General features: G+C 46.1%; 1 protein-coding gene across 2 annotated transcripts in view; it reads left to right on the plus strand.

The window, feature by feature from the left end:
* The window catches only part of NLK (nemo like kinase), a 278,351-nt gene that overhangs the window by 113,444 nt on the left and 149,208 nt on the right, over nt 1-15,699 (plus strand). The window lies entirely within an intron of this gene.

Consider the following 15,699-nt stretch of genomic DNA (forward strand, 5'->3'; position numbering starts at 1 on the left):
TACCTAACTTAACTCACAACCCTCCTAAATTCACAGGATCCACATTGCTGTCAGATGGCCATCCAGTCTCTGTTTAAAAACCTCAAAAGAAGGAGAACCCACCGCAGGCATAGTCAGTAACCAGCCATTGCAGGGATTACCCATTGGGTCAGGACACCCAGCTTCCCTTCCAGGTTTTGAGGCTTTGCCTCTGTGTATCCTGCTGCCCAGCACCTGGACACCATGGGGACAGTTTACTGCCTTGCATGCCCTTGGCAGTTGGCCACTTGCCAACTGCCTGCCTTCCCCTTGGCACTCCTTTTGAAGGTCTGTGTTGTACAGAGAACCTGTGGAGGTCTGTGTTGTGCAGAGAACCACTGCCAGCCTCAAAAGTTACAAAGTATTTATTAAAAAGAAAAAGATTATAAGCATACTTTTAGCACAGCACCAGATTGAGCAAGGGATCCAAACAAAATGGGTAAAACGCAGATCCTGTGTCCCTCTCTTTATGCATTCTGTATCAGATGTTAAACTATAGAAGAAGAAGATGATGATGATATTGGATTTATATCCCGCCCTCCACTCCGAAGAGTCTCAGAGCGGCTTACAATCTCCTTTACCTTCCTTCCCCACAACAGACACCCTTGTGAGGTGGGTGGGGCTGGAGAGGGCTTTCACAGCAGCTGCCCTTTCAAGGACAATCTCTGCCAAAGCTGTGGCTGACCCAAGGCCATGCCAGCAGGTGCAAGTGGAGGAGTGGGGAATCAAACCCAGTTCTCCCAGATAAGAGTCCGCACACTTAACCACTACACCAAACTGGCTCTTTAGCCCCTTTAGCTTAGGTAGTTACAAATCCCTACAAACCTACCGTTACCTTGAAATTCCCTCTAGCTCTTTAGGCCAGCACATGGTCAAAAATGACTGCCTTCCCAGAGGAAAGGTCTGTATGTGCTCATGGACTCAGCAGCCATGGAAAAGACATCTTGCTGAAAGGAGTTTTATCATATCTGTTATTCCACTCACTGACCAGGTCATACCACGTCAAAGATGCATTTCTTGGGGCTTTTCCCTGGAGATTATTCCTGGATCCATTCTAGTCTAAAGTCCTCTAAATCTTGACCCACCCATTATCTCTTCTCCTAGATCTGTTAGCATTTGTATGAAGGTGAGCTGAGGTATGTCTTAGAAGCAATTAAACTGGATCCCCCGTCTCCCCCCGGCCTGCTCAAAGGAAAAAAACCTTTTAAAATGCAATGCGGAGGCTTTGCTCAATTCAGACCTCCCAGGGAAATTTTTTTTTCAATTCCTTTCCTAATAATCCCCAACATAGCACTTGCCTTTTTAAATTGCTGTCACACACTGAGTTGACATTTTCATTGAGTTATCTACCATGACTCCAAGATCTTTCTATTGGTTAGTTTCTGCCAGTTCAGGCCCCATCAACTTGTATTTATAGTTAGATTTTTGGCTCCATTGTGCATTACTTTGCACTTGCCTATGCTGAACCTCATTTTCCATGTCAGTGCCCACTTGACAGATCCCTCTGGAACATCTCACAGTCCTTTCTAGTCCTCACCATCCTGAACAACTTAGTGTCATCCTCAGACTTGGCCACTTCTCTGCTTACACCCAACTCCAAATAATTAATGAACAAGTTAAAAAGCAGTGGACTGAGCCCTGTGGTATCCCACTGCCAACTAATGTCAATTGTGAAAACTGCCCATTTATACTGTTTCCTGTTCATTCTTATCTCAGGGCTACTGAGTTTTCTTTGGAGCCTTTGATGATGAACTTTATCAAAAAGCTTTCTGGAAGTCTAGATACACAACATTTTTTGAGTTACCCTTGTCCATATGTTTGCTCACACCCTCAAAGAACTCTAAACAGGTTAGTGAGACAAGATCTTCCCTTACAGAATCCATGTTGATTCTTCCTCGATAGCTTTTGTTCATCAGTGTGCCTACAAATTCTGTCTTTAATAATAGATTCCACCAACTTACATAAGAACACAAGAGAAGCCATGTTGGATCAGGCAGTGGCCCATTGAGTCCAACACTCTGTGTCACACAGTGGCAAAAAAAACCCCAGGTACCATCAGGAGGTCCATCAGTGGGGCCAGAACTCTAGAAGCCCTCCCACTATGCTGTTAGAGTATTTTGCACGCAGCAGAAGAGCTGAAGGAGAGGGACAGGCAAAACACAGGAATTAATAGACAAGAGAAACAGATGTATTCAATGGTAGATATATTTACCAGTGATAGTATCCAATATTCAGAGTCGTTGCCAGGCCAAGGTCATACACAGTAATCAGTACACACTTCAGTAGATAACAGTATACAGCAGTAAGTATACACAGCACGATCCAAGCACAGTAGCCTAGGATCCAACACCAGCAGTGTCTGCTGCCACCCAGACAGTGGGCCGCACAGTACCCACAATCCTTACAGGCAGACTGAGCAGGCTCACTGAGCTTCCCTAAGTACACGTACCAATCATGCAAGGTTGCATCAGCTCTGTGAGTCAGCACAAAGCCTAATTACAGGTGAGGTCATCCCACCTTACCTCAGTAACAGGTAACAGCTGGATCATGATGCAGCATGACTCAGCATGACATTGCAGAAACAACATTACTATTACTAAGATGGAGTCAGTCAGCCATTTTAGGACTGAGTTCCAACATATGCCTCCCCCCCCCAAGCATCAAGAATATAGAGCATCACTGCCTCAACAGAGAGTTCCAACAATATGCTGTGGCTAAGAGCCATTGATGGACCTCTGCTCCATATGCTTATCCAATCCCCTCTTGAAGCTGTCTATGCTTGTAGCCGCCGCCACCTTCTGTGGCAGTGAATTCCATGTGTTAATTACCTTTGGGTGAAGAAGGACTTCCTTTTATCCGTTCTAACCCGACTGCTCAGCAATTTCATTGAATGTCCACAAGTTCTCGTATTGTGAGAAAGGAAGAAAAGTACTCTATCCCATGCATAATTTTGTAAACCTCTATAATGTCACCCCTTAGTTGAGGTTTCTCCAAGCTAAAAAGCCCCAAGCGTGTTAACCTTTCTTCATAGGGAAAGTGTTCCAGCCCTTTAATCATTCTAGTCATCCTTTTCTTCACTTTTTCCAATGCTATAATATCGTTTTTGTGGTGCGGTGACCAGAACTGTACATAGTATTCCAATGAGGCTGCACCATCGATTTATACCGGGGCATTATGATACCTGGTATCAATGTTAGACTGACTGGCCTGCAGTTTCCCATATCTTCTTTGGAACCTTTAAAAAAAAGATAGGGGTTATATCTAGCTATATTCCAGTCTTCAGAAATGGAGGCAGACTTTAATGATAGATGGTATATTTTTGTCAGGAGGTCCACAAGTTCACATTTGAATTCTTTCAGGACTCTTGGATGTATGCCAGCTTGGCCTGGTGATTTGTCAGTTTTTAATTTGTCCATCAGTCGTAGGACCTCCTCTTTTGTCACTTCAATCCGACTCAGGTAGTTCAACACCCTTCCTAAAATTGGAGATTCTGGAGTGGGTTGAGAAGTGAAGACAGAGGCAAAACATGCTTCAGCAATCCTTTTACACCTTGGTATCCAAGGGCCCCACTGCCTCCCTTGCCGATTTTCTGCTACTAATTTATCTGAATATATTTTTATTGTTGGTCTTTATGCTTTTTGCAGTATGTTCCTCTTAGTCCTTTTTTGCCTGTCTGATCACCAGCTTGCATTTCATTTGCCAAAGCCTGTGCTCCCGTTTATTTACCTCACTTGGACTAGTTTTCCACTGCTTAAAGGAATCCTTCTTACCTTTTACTGCTTTCATTATTTGGTTCATTAATCATGCAGGGCTTTTAAAATACCTCTTTGTACCTTTCCTAAACTGCAGTAACTGAGCTTCTAGTATTGTAATTTCAACTAGTCTCCAAGCTTCCCAAAGGGATTTGACCCTCCTTACATTTCCTTTCAGTTTCTTCTTCACAAGTCCCCTCATATGAGAGAAGTTGGTCTTTTTTGGGCAACTCGCTATTAACATAAATGTTGAACTTAATAACATTATGGTCATTGTTCCCACCCAGTGCTATCACATTTACATTTACCTTGGTTTTCAGACCTGATTGCATTGCCAGTGCAGCCTCCCTGGCTGTTTCCAGTCCTTCCAGATAGTCTGTCTCGTTTTTGAGGTGCAGTGACCAGAACTGTACATAGTATTCCAACGAGGAATCCAGTCCTTCCAGATAGTCTGTCTCAAATGCTTGGTTGCTTGGAGATTGGACAGCAAGGACTGCTAGATCTAGGGTTCTCTGAGCAGCAAGCAAACATCATGCTGGAAAGGTTCTATAGCTGCCTTTATCAGATGGTGCTGAAGGAAGCACAGAACTCTGATTGAGATGGATGCCCCCATCATTCTTTCCTTCCTCCAAGATGAACTTGATCAGGGCCTTCTTGAAGTTTTCCTTTTTGGAGACTTCATGTGGTTCTCCAAGCACTTACAAAACTTGCATTTGAGCCACTGTGATAGGTTTCACTCAGGTTCTTTAAACTTAAGGTGCTGTTTCTTACAATCATCACCTCTGCTAAATGTATCCCAGAATTGTGAGCTCAACTATAGCTTAAAGGCTTTGGCATTTTCTAGAAAGATGTGGTCGTTCTAGACCCTTTGTTCATCCCAAAGGTGAATTCTGTGTTCTGCAGATCTCCAGAGGTGTACCTCCTGGCCTGTTTCAGTCCATGACACCTAAAGGGGAAGAACTGGGTGTTCAAAGAGCCTTACGTATTTATATCCAGCATATGGCTTCTATCAGGAGATCAGGTGATCAGGTAGCCAAGAACAGAAAGGTGTCTAACGTGTCTTTCAGTTGGTGGCTGAAAGACTGCATTATTTTGGCCTACTCTTCTCAAGAGCTTAAACCTGCAGAAAGACTCAACCAGGAGTGCAGCCACCACAGCGGCCTTTCAGTCCAGTGTATCAGTTTTGCAGATCTGTAGGCTACATCTGCCTTCATATGCTATTATAAAATGGACTTAAATGCAGCATCTGATGCAGCCTTCAGATGGCAAGTGCTTCAACAGGTGAGAGGAATTGAGACACGGGGCTGTCCATCTTGGAGGAAACTTTGTAACATCCCAAACATAAGGATGTCCTCCTCTCCTCAAATGAGAAAGAACTTACCACAAAGTTTTCTTCTGTTTGAGGTAGAGGACATCCCAGACTCATCCTGATATAGGGGAATTTAATTGCTTTGTGAATAATAGCCCTCTTGTCTTAGTTATCTTATTCCCTTTTCCCACTGCTACTGTTAACTGTTGAATACCTGATCTTCTCTGAAAGTTGGCCCTCTGGCCTTGTCCCATAGTTGTTTAATCTTCAGGTTAAGTCCTGTTGGCAGCATACTTGGTGGTTTTCTGTGGAAAGCTCCGGAAGCTTCTGAACAGAAGAAGGAGGGACTCCTCTCCTCAGGGGCAGGAAGAAATGCTCTAGCATCCTGCCTCCCGAGATTGTGGGAGAAGGAGTACCCAAGCATCAGGAAGTCCTCCCCTCAGACATCAGGATGTCCTCCTCTACCTCAAATAGAAGCAACCTTCATGGTAAGTTCAAAGTTCCTTTCTTAAACATTCCAGAGTATTTTGGAAAAATGGCAGGCCCATTTCAGATTTAGCATCTAAATGTAGTTATTGTAGAGGCGCTAGGGGTCTTTATGAGAATCAAATAAATTGTAATGTTCATGCTGCCAGCAGCATTTGCAGTTCTTTGACCATGGGATTATTATGTGACACCCATGTTGTGGGTTGATTGATTAGACAAGGAAAGCTGGGGTACAAAGTTACCCGTGGAAAAATACAAGTGTTTCTGGAATAAATTTGTACCCCTGTTCCTCCCCCTGCTCATAAACGGAAATAGTAATTTAATAAATAATATTTTTTTGTAATTGGGCACCAAACAGCCAGCAACTATGCTAACAAAGCAGAGTGATGAATCTACTGTCTTTTGCTTTTTTGCATGAAAAGAGCATCAGGATGTCCTCCTCAAATGACGCTTGTGGAGGAGGGCAGGAGAGAAATCACCTAAATAAATAAATAAAATCAGGAAATAGCCCTGGAAATCTGGGTTAAGGTTTGAAGTGGTAAATTCCCCACTCTTCTTTGAATGCTTTCTTGTGGCTAAGATAGAGTTCCCAGCCCCCCTTTGGGGGCAGGGGATCTCCCCCTTTGGTGGGCGTTTGCTCACCACCAGCCAGCTGGCGTTTTCGGGTGACTTCTGGTAAAACCAGAAGTGCAATCCCCAACATTACAATGGGGATGTCTGGAGGCAAATATTTGAAGGCAAATATCTACAGTCTGAGAGCAAATTTACTATAGAATTTTGGCCTCAAATCAAAGCATTGTCGCCATCATGATGTGACACCATCACGTTGGGGGAAGCACTTTCTGTTTTAAGTTGTGCAATGTGCACTTCAGGTTTCCTGGAATTTGTCGGGAGCCCCTCCCCCCCCCCAGCTAGGTAAGTGGACCTGGCAACCCTAGGCTAAATTGAGGATTATAATTTGCAGTAGCTATAAGGAATCTGGCAATATTTACTGGAATTTAAATAATGTACAGCATAAAGCTGAGGTTGTGTTTGCATATAATGTCCAGTTTTCAGTGTATGCTAGCCGCTTTGTGTTTCACTTCCTTTTTGTGCCCATTTGGTTGAAACATCCATTAATTGCTTAAGATAAATTTCTCTCACCCGTTAGATTTAAACTTGGAGAATGTTGACACAGGGTACAGTTTGAGTGACTGACTGGTTGATTTCATAGAATCATAGAGCTGGAAGGGACATCTAGGGTCATCTAGTCCAACCCCTGCACAATGCAGGAAACTCACAAACACCTCCCCCTAAATTCACAGGAACTTCATTGCTATCAGATGGCCATCTAGCCTCTGTTTAAAAACCTCCAAGGAAGGAGAGCCCACCACCTCCCAAGGAAGCCTGTTCCACTGAGGAATCGCTCTAACGGTCAAGAAGTTCTTCCTAATATTGAGCTGGAAACTCTTCTGATTTAATTTCAACCCATTGGTTCTGATTCTACCTTCCGGGGCCACAGAAAACAATTCCACACCATCCTCTATATGACAGCCCTTCAAGTACTCGAAGATGGTGATCATATCACCTCTCAGCCGCTTCCTTTCTAGGCTAAACATGCCCAGCTCCTTCAACCTTTCCTCATAGGACTTGGTCTCCAGACCCCTCACCATCTTCGTCGCCCTCCTCTGGACCCATTCCAGCTTGTCTATCTCCTTCTTAAAATGTGGTGCCCAAAACTGAACACAATACTCCTGGTGAGGTCTTACCAGAGCAGAGTAAAGCGATACCATCATATCATGTGTTCTGGACACTATACTTCTGTTGATACAGCCCAAAATTGCATTTGCCTTTTTAGCTACCGCATCACACTGTTGACTCATGTTCAGCGTATGATCCACTAAGACCCCTAGATCCTTTTTGCACATACTACTGCTAAGACAAGTCCCCACATCCTATAACCATGCATTGGATCTTTCCTACCTAAATACAGAACTTTACATTTATCCTCGTTAACATTCATTTTATTGGTTTTAGTCCAGTTTTCCATCCTGTCAAGGTCATTCTGTATCCTGTTTCTGTCTTCTTCTCTGTTTGCAGCCCCTCCTAATTTTGTATCAACTGCAAATTTAATAAACATTCCCTCTATTCCTTCATCCAAATCATTGATAAAGATGTTGAACAAAACAGGTCCCAGGACAGATCCTTGAGGCACTCCATTTGTCACTCCTCTCCAGGAGGATGAGGAACCATTCATAAGCACTCTTTGGGTGCGATCTGTCAACCAGTTACAGATCCACCTAACGGTAACAGGATCCAAACCACAATTTGCCAACTTGTCAACAAGGATAGTATGTGGAACCTTATCAAAAGCCTTACTGAAATCAAGATAAATGATGTCTACAGCATTCCTCTGATCCAGCAAGGTAGTCACTTTTTCAAAAAAAAAGAGATCAGGTTAGTCTGACATGACTTGTTCTTGAGGAACCCATGCTGGCTCTTAGTAATCACAGCCATCCTTTCTAAATGTTTGAGGACCGACTGTTTGATGATTTGTTCTATAACTTTTCCAGATATAGATGTTAAGCTGACGGGTAGTTACCCGGCTCCTCCTTTTTCCCCTTCTTGAAGATGGGGACAACATCTGTTACAATTTCACATTCCTGTCCCCAGAAGCGGCCTACCATGCCTTTGCTCTTTTTCTTACTTTGAACATAACAAAAGAACTTTTTGTTGTTGTTGTTTTTAGCACCTCTCAGTAGCCTAAGCTCATACTCAGCTATAGCTTAACTCTCTTTCCTAACTTTCCTAACTCTCTCTCTACAAACACTGGTTTCTCCCTAAGAGGCGGAGGACATCTTGGGTGTTTCCCACCGTCCAATCAGGGAGGCAGGAATCTTAAAAAACTTCCCCTTCCTGTGACTGTGGGAACCACCCTCCTTCCAGTTTTATTTCCTGCCTTGACAGGGAGTAGCAGCATTTAGGCTAGGTTCCTACCCTTTCTCTTCAATTGCCTATCTCTTAAAAAAAAAAAAAAAGATATTTTTCTTTCCCTTCAGTTCTTTCCTTATTATAGTACCTTCTGATATTTCCTTCAGACCTTGTTTTTTCTGCCTTTCAATCCGTCTTCAGCCTCTCTCAGCTCCTCTGCCTCCCCCCCCCCACCTTCTTCAGCGCCTCAGAAGCGGCGCGGCCGCTAAACTCAAGCCGCAGCCGAGCGCAGAGCACTCAAGCCGCAGAGGAGAGAGAGGAAAAATGACGCGTCGAACAAGAGACGCGTTCATGGACGACAGCTCGGTTCCCGACGCCTGGTGCGGAACCGAGAGACCCGCCTCCGGAGCCGGCATGTCTTTTAAGCTTGCCTCGGCTACCGGCAACGTGCCCTGTAGGGGCGAGAAGCTCAGAGGCGTTCGCAGGCGGCGCTGGTCTTCACCAACCGCAGAGGAGGCTTCCTCAGGGCTCTTCCCCGCTTGCGGCGGCCATCTTGGGGAGCGCAAAAAGGCGCGAAATGGGGACAGACCTCAACCATGCGGCTCCCAGACGCAGGAACGTCCCGATGCCAACCTCCTGGCGGGAGACTTCGTTCCAGATGAGACCCAGCCTGCTCTGGAAGCCACGCAGACCTACCAGCCCCAGACGGGCTTGGGTAACGTACCCTTTATGGGACCCAACTTTTTTACTGAGTTTCTCGAATCGATAAAGCAGACGGTGGGGGCAGCAGTCAGGGCATCTGGCCATAGGAGACCAAGGTCCCCCAGGTCCAGTTCCTCCTCCAGATCCCCTTCCCCAAAGAGGTCCAGAGGTAGCTCCAGCCACCATAGAGCCTCAAAGAAACCTCTGCCCTGTGGCCAGTTGGAGAGCGAAAGATCTATATCTGAGACCCGCTCTGTTGATTCCTATGAGGGAGGAGGGCGAATTTTTATCTGATGAGGAGTTAGAGGACGTTACAGTTCTGGAACCTTCATCACGATTTTTCAAGGCAGAAGAGTTCCAACCTCTCTTAGCCAAGGTGCTGTCTGCCCTAGACTTACAAGCATCTCCTGATGAACAGGAGTCTCCCCACCCACTAGCCAACCCCAAGAACAAACCCAAGGGAAATACTGAGTTTTTTCCCAGATTCAGATCCTCTGACAAGGTTTTTCCTTTCCCTGAGTTCTTTGAGCGTCAGCTAAAATCCGAGTGGGCCAAGCCTAGTACCAACAGGCAGGTACCCAATTCTGTCAAGAAGCTCTATGAGCTACCTACCTTCGCTAACGACATGCTTCAAGTACCGTTGGTGGACGCTCCAATCGCAGCCTTGCAGTCTCACGGTCTATTGGCTGAGGATGGCCATGGCTCAGTGCGAGACAACTGGGACAAGAAGATAGACCTGGCCTTGAAGAGGAGCCATGAAGCTACAGCTCTGGCCATCAAGGCAGCAGCGGCCACCTCTATAGTTTCCAGAGCAGCGATCGTCTGGATAAGACGGCTAACCCAGCTATTGCCTGACGCGGACAAACGGGTCCTAGAAGGTACCAACAGACTCCTTAGGGCCTCCGAATTCTCAGCGGATGCCTCTTTGGATGCCCTTACGTTCTCCGCTAGAGCAATGGCGTCAAGCACAGTAGCAAGGAGGGGTCTATGGCTCCGGGCCTGGCCAGCAGACGTGCATTCGAAGTCCATTGTGTCAGCATACCCGTTCCAGGGAGAAAAACTATTTGGAGACGCCCTGGACAAGATCCTGGTGGAAACACGGGATAAGAAAAAGGCCATGCCCAAGTATCTCCGACGTTCCGACAAGAGAGGCTTCGGTTCTGGTTCCTTTCGTGCCTCCACCAGCTTCTCCAAACCAAAACAAGATTTCAGAAGATCATCCTGGGGACAGCCCAAACAGAATTTTCGGAAGGGCTTCTCCAATTCCCGTTTTCCGAGGAATCAGCCTGATAGGTCCGACAAATTCAAGAAGGGACCCAAGCCCAACAAAGCATGACTGGGATTCTATCCCAGTGGGGGGCCGTCTACTACACTTCCAGCAGACGTGGGCGGCATCGGGGGTCGAGGCTTGGACTTTGGAAATCGTTTCACGGGGTTACCCCATATAATTCAAAAGCACACCTCGAGATCGTTTCTTGGTGTCCCCTCTTCGCTCAAACCCAGAACGAAGACGCATCACCCTCAAAGCAATTCAACATTTACTGGAGATTGCAGCGATAGAACCCGTTCCTCCATTGCAAAGATGTCAAGGCATCTATTCCATCTTCTTCACAGTGCCCAAGAAAAACGGGGACTGGAGAGCGATTCTAGACCTGAAATTCTTAAACAGACATATCAACCTACGTCACTTCAGGATGGAGTCCATCAAATCCATCACGGAAGCCCTGCACCATCAGGACTACATGTCATCTCTGGACCTCACAGAGGCCTATCTACACATCCCAATCCTCACAGCGCATCGCAAGTTTCTTCGCTTCTGCGTAAACGGGGCTCACTACCAATTCAGAGCCTTACCTTTCGGCCTGGCGATGGCACCGCAGGTGTTCACCAAGGTCTTGGTGAACCTGATAGCAATCCTCAGGCAGAGAGGGATACATGTTCACCCTTACCTCGACGACCTCCTGATAAGATCCTCATCGAGGGAGAGTGCAGAGCAGGACGTTCAACACATCATATCCTGTCTTCAGCAACACGGGTTCATAATCAACATCTCCAAGAGTCATTTACGACCATCCCAGAGACTACAACACCTGGGTATGGTCATCGACACAAACCTGAACTCCGTTTTCTTATCAGGAGACAAGATACTGAGAACCAAGACGTTGGTGCTCCAAATAGTGCGGGAACCATCGTCACCTCTCCAGACCCTAGCAAGACTTATGGGACTATTCGTCTCGAATCTAGAGGCACTTCAATGGGGCCGTTTTCACACCAGACAACTCCGGATGTTCTTGCGTCCTTTTCAGACCCAGATCATGGAGAAGCACCCTATGTCTCTGACAGTTCCCAAGGTCAAGGAGAGTCTCTTGTGGTGGACGATGGATCACAACCTGCGTCAGGGGAGGAAGTACTTCGTAGAGAACGAAATACAACTGTTCTCGGATGCCAGCCTTTCAGGATGGGGGGCGACCCTCAACGAGATCCCTACCCAGGGCCAGTGGACAGCCGAGGAGTCGAGCCTCCCCATCAACCTTCTGGAACTTCGGGCCATTCGCCTGCCTCTTCTATATTTTCAGGACTAGGTGACCGGGAAGCATGTCCTGGTTCGAACGGACAATATCGCAGCCAAGGCCTACTTAAACAATCAAGGGGGGTCCAGGTCGAGCTTACTTCGCAAGGAGGCCGGGAAGCTGTTCGAATGGGCGGAGAGGCATCTCAAGTCCATAAGAGCAGAACATATCAAAGGGACTTGCAATGTAAAGGCGGACTGGCTCAGTCGGGAGAGCATTCAATCGGGGGAGTGGTCTCTCAACAAGAAGCTTTTCTTAACGATAGTGGATCGCTTCGGTCCACCGGTGTTGGATCTATTTGCGTCCTTCCAGAACCACCAGCTCCCTCGATTCTTCACGAGGTACTACCACTACCAAGCGGAGGCCACGGATGCGTTAACATCTCCCTGGCCACTAGGTCTTCTATACGCCTTTCCTCCAATCCCGATCATTCCGAGGTTGCTTCGAAGGATCAGACTGCTAAAGGCCGAGGTCATACTGGTTGCTCCCTGGTGGCTGCGACGTCACTGTTTCTCATCGATCCAACAGATGTCAACAACGGAACCACTTCATCTACCTGTCTGTCCAGACATGCTGTTACAGGGTCCGGTGTGGCATCCTCATCCAGACTGGCTGAGATTGACCGCTTGGAGGTTGAACGGCGCTCGCTATTAGATCTTGGCTATGCAAGTGACATGACGAATACTATCCTCGCATCCAGAAAGAGCTCCACAACGCGTATCTACGATATGTCTTGGAAGGCCTTCCACAGGTGGTGTCGGAGAATAGCGGTGGATCCGTTACATCCTTCCATCCCCAAGATCCTTCAGTTCCTTCAGGACGGTCTGCATTCTGGATTAAAACCAGCCACCCTCAAATGTCAGGTGGCGGCCTTGTCCTCGGTCCTCCAGCAGGTGGACGGCGTGCACCTCTCATCTCACCCTCATATTAGACGTTTCCTCAGAGGAGCTACTCTGAGTTCCCCACCACAAGTACATCGGTTCCCTACTTGGAGATTGAATCTGGTGCTCTCGGCCCTAACGGGCCCACCATTTGAGCCTTTAAGTTCTGTACCTCTAAAGATGATGTGGATGAAGACCATCTTCCTGGTGGCAATAACATCGGCCAGAAGAGTTTTGGAGATCGGGGCCTTGTCTGTTAAAAAGGAGCTGTGTGTGTTCCACAGGGATAAGGTGGTGCTCTATCCGGACCCTACCTTCCAACCGAAGGTTTCCTCCAGATTTCATCAAAGTCAAGAGATTAACTTGCCATCCTTCTGTCCGGATCCCAAGCATCCCAAGGAGCGCACATGGCATACCTTGGATGTGCGGAGAAAAGTTAAGGTCTACCTTATCAGAACTGAATCTATCCGCAAATCAGACTCCATGTTTATCAATATAGCAGCACCCAGACTGGGACAGAAGATGTCCAAGTCAGCAATTAGCTACGCCATCAAGCAGTGTATATCAGAGGCATATAAGGCCTTAAACCTTCAAGCACCGCCAGGGACCACCGCACACTCAACTAGGAGTGCGGCTACTAATGCTGCCCTTAGCAGGAATGCTTCCATCGAGGAGGTGTGCAAGGCAGCTACGTGGTCAGCTATCTCCACTTTTATCCGCCACTATAAGTTAAACGCATATGCATCGGCGGATGCAGCCTTTGGCAGGCGAATCCTACAACATGTGCTGCCTGAGTAGGACGATCCCACCCTGCTCAACACACTGCTATGGGAGCACCCAAGATGTCCTCCGCCTCTTAGGGAGAACGACCCTTGGCACTTACCGTGAGGGGTCCTTCTCCTAAGAGGACAGGAGGACATCTTGCCCTCCCTTCTATCGCCCTACCTTGGGCAGCATCTATCTGTATCTGATTTCCCTTCTGTAGCCCCTGTCTACAGCCTTTTATACCGCCCGTTGTAGGCTACCTGTAGTTTAACTGTTCTTGTTTTTTAGATACGAGTTTTTTCTTAGTTGGTCTGGGAGGCTGATGCCAGGTTTTTTCCAGACCACCAGTTAGATTCTGTTTTTTCATAGCAGCATTGGTTGCAAGAATTTTTTGTACTGCTTCTCGGAGTCATCCAAACTGGAAGGAGGGTGGTTCCCACAGTCACAGGAAGGGGAAGTTTTTTAAGATTCCTGCCTCCCTGATTGGATGGTGGGAAACACCCAAGATGTCCTCCTGTCCTCTTAGGAGAAGGACCCCTCACGGTAAGTGCCAAGGGTCGTTTTTGTTTATATTCATCCTTGGTTATAAGAACCTTTTTCCATTTCCTAAATAAGTCTTTTTTTTTAATTTCTCAAGTCTTTAAAGAGCTATTTATGGAGCCACCTTATGGAGCAAGGACCAACTGTTTGATGATCTGTTCTAAAACTTTTCCAGGTATAGACATCAAGCTGACGGGTCGGTAGTTACCCGGATCCTCTTTTTTTACCTTCTTGAAGATGGGGTCAACATTCGCCCGCCTCCAATCTTCCGGCACCTCTCCTGTTCTCCAAGAATTCTCAAAAATAATAGCCAGAGACTCAGAAATTACATCCGCAAGCTCTTTTAGAACCCTTGGATGCAATTCATCTGGCCCTGAGGACTTCGTTTCATTTAAAAAAACTAGGTGTTTATGTACTACCCCTATGCTAATCCTAGGTTGGAACTTCATACCTTTCTTATATGTTCTGTTTTTGCCATGTTAAGCACCGTTTCCCTCAGAAGAGAGGACTGAGGAAAAGTAGGAATTGAGCAGTTCTGTCCTCTCTTCATTACCTTCACTTTCTTGCCCTCACAATGGGCCTGCCATGTCCTTGCTCTTTTTCTTACTCTGAACATAAGAAAAGAACCCTTTTTTTGTTGTTTTTAGCATCTTTGGCCAGCCCAAGCGCATACTGAGCTTTAGCTTTCCTAACTTTTTCTCTACAAGCACTGGTGATTTGTTTATATTCATCTTGGTTATAAGGCCCTCCTCCCAATTCCTAAATGAGGTTTTTTTTATTTCTCAAGTCTTTGGAGAGCTGTTTATGGAGCCACTTCGTCGTCTTTAGGCTTTTTCAATTTTTTCTTCTCATAGGAATCGTCTGTGATTGTGCTTTCAGTATTTCGCTTTTAAGAAACTCCCACCCCTCCTGAACTCCCTTCCTCCTAAGTATTTCTGACCATGGGATTTTACCCAGCATAGTTCATAGTTCTAAGTTTATCGAAGTTTATCTTTCTTTCATAGTTCTAAGTTTATCAAAATTTATCTTTCTGAAGTCCAGCCTGTAAGTCTGACTACATATAGCTTTTTCCTTCTTTAAGACTGTAAATTCTAAAATCACATTGGTCACTACTGCCTATTGTGCCCACTATTTCCACTTCTTCAATCAATTCTTCCTTGTTGGTGAGAATCAAATCCAAGATAGCAGATCCCCTTGTTTCCTTCTTCACTTTCTGGAAAAGGAAGTTGTCAGCAAGACAAGTCAGGAATCTATTTGACTTTTCATTTTTAGCAGAGTTGGACTTCTGACAGATATCCGGGTAATTGAAATCTTCCATGATCACTGTATCCCTTCTCTTGGAGAACTTTGCAATCTGCTGTAGAAGTATCTCATCCAAGTCCTCTGCCTGACTTGGTGGTCTATAGCAGACCGCCACAATAATATCACTGTTATTTATTACTCCTTTTATTTTTACCCAGAGACTCTCAACTGAGCTGCCATGTTCAGATTCCCATATTTCCTCACAAGTATATACTTCCTTCACATATAATGCTATGCCTCTACCCTTTCTCATTTGCCTCCCTCTTTTAGATAAGTTGGAAAGGAAAGGTCCCCTGTGCAAGCACCAGTCGTTTCCGACTCTGGGGTGACATTGCTTTCACAATGTTTTCATGGCAGACTTTTTTACGGGGTGGTTTGCTATTGACTTCCGCAGTCTTTTACACTTTCCCCCCAGCAAGCTGGGTACTCATTTTACCGACCTCGGAAGGATGGAAGGCTGAGTC

This window comes from Heteronotia binoei, chromosome 18 (genome assembly GCF_032191835.1).
Source record: "Heteronotia binoei isolate CCM8104 ecotype False Entrance Well chromosome 18, APGP_CSIRO_Hbin_v1, whole genome shotgun sequence".
Taxonomy (NCBI): domain Eukaryota; kingdom Metazoa; phylum Chordata; class Lepidosauria; order Squamata; family Gekkonidae; genus Heteronotia; species Heteronotia binoei.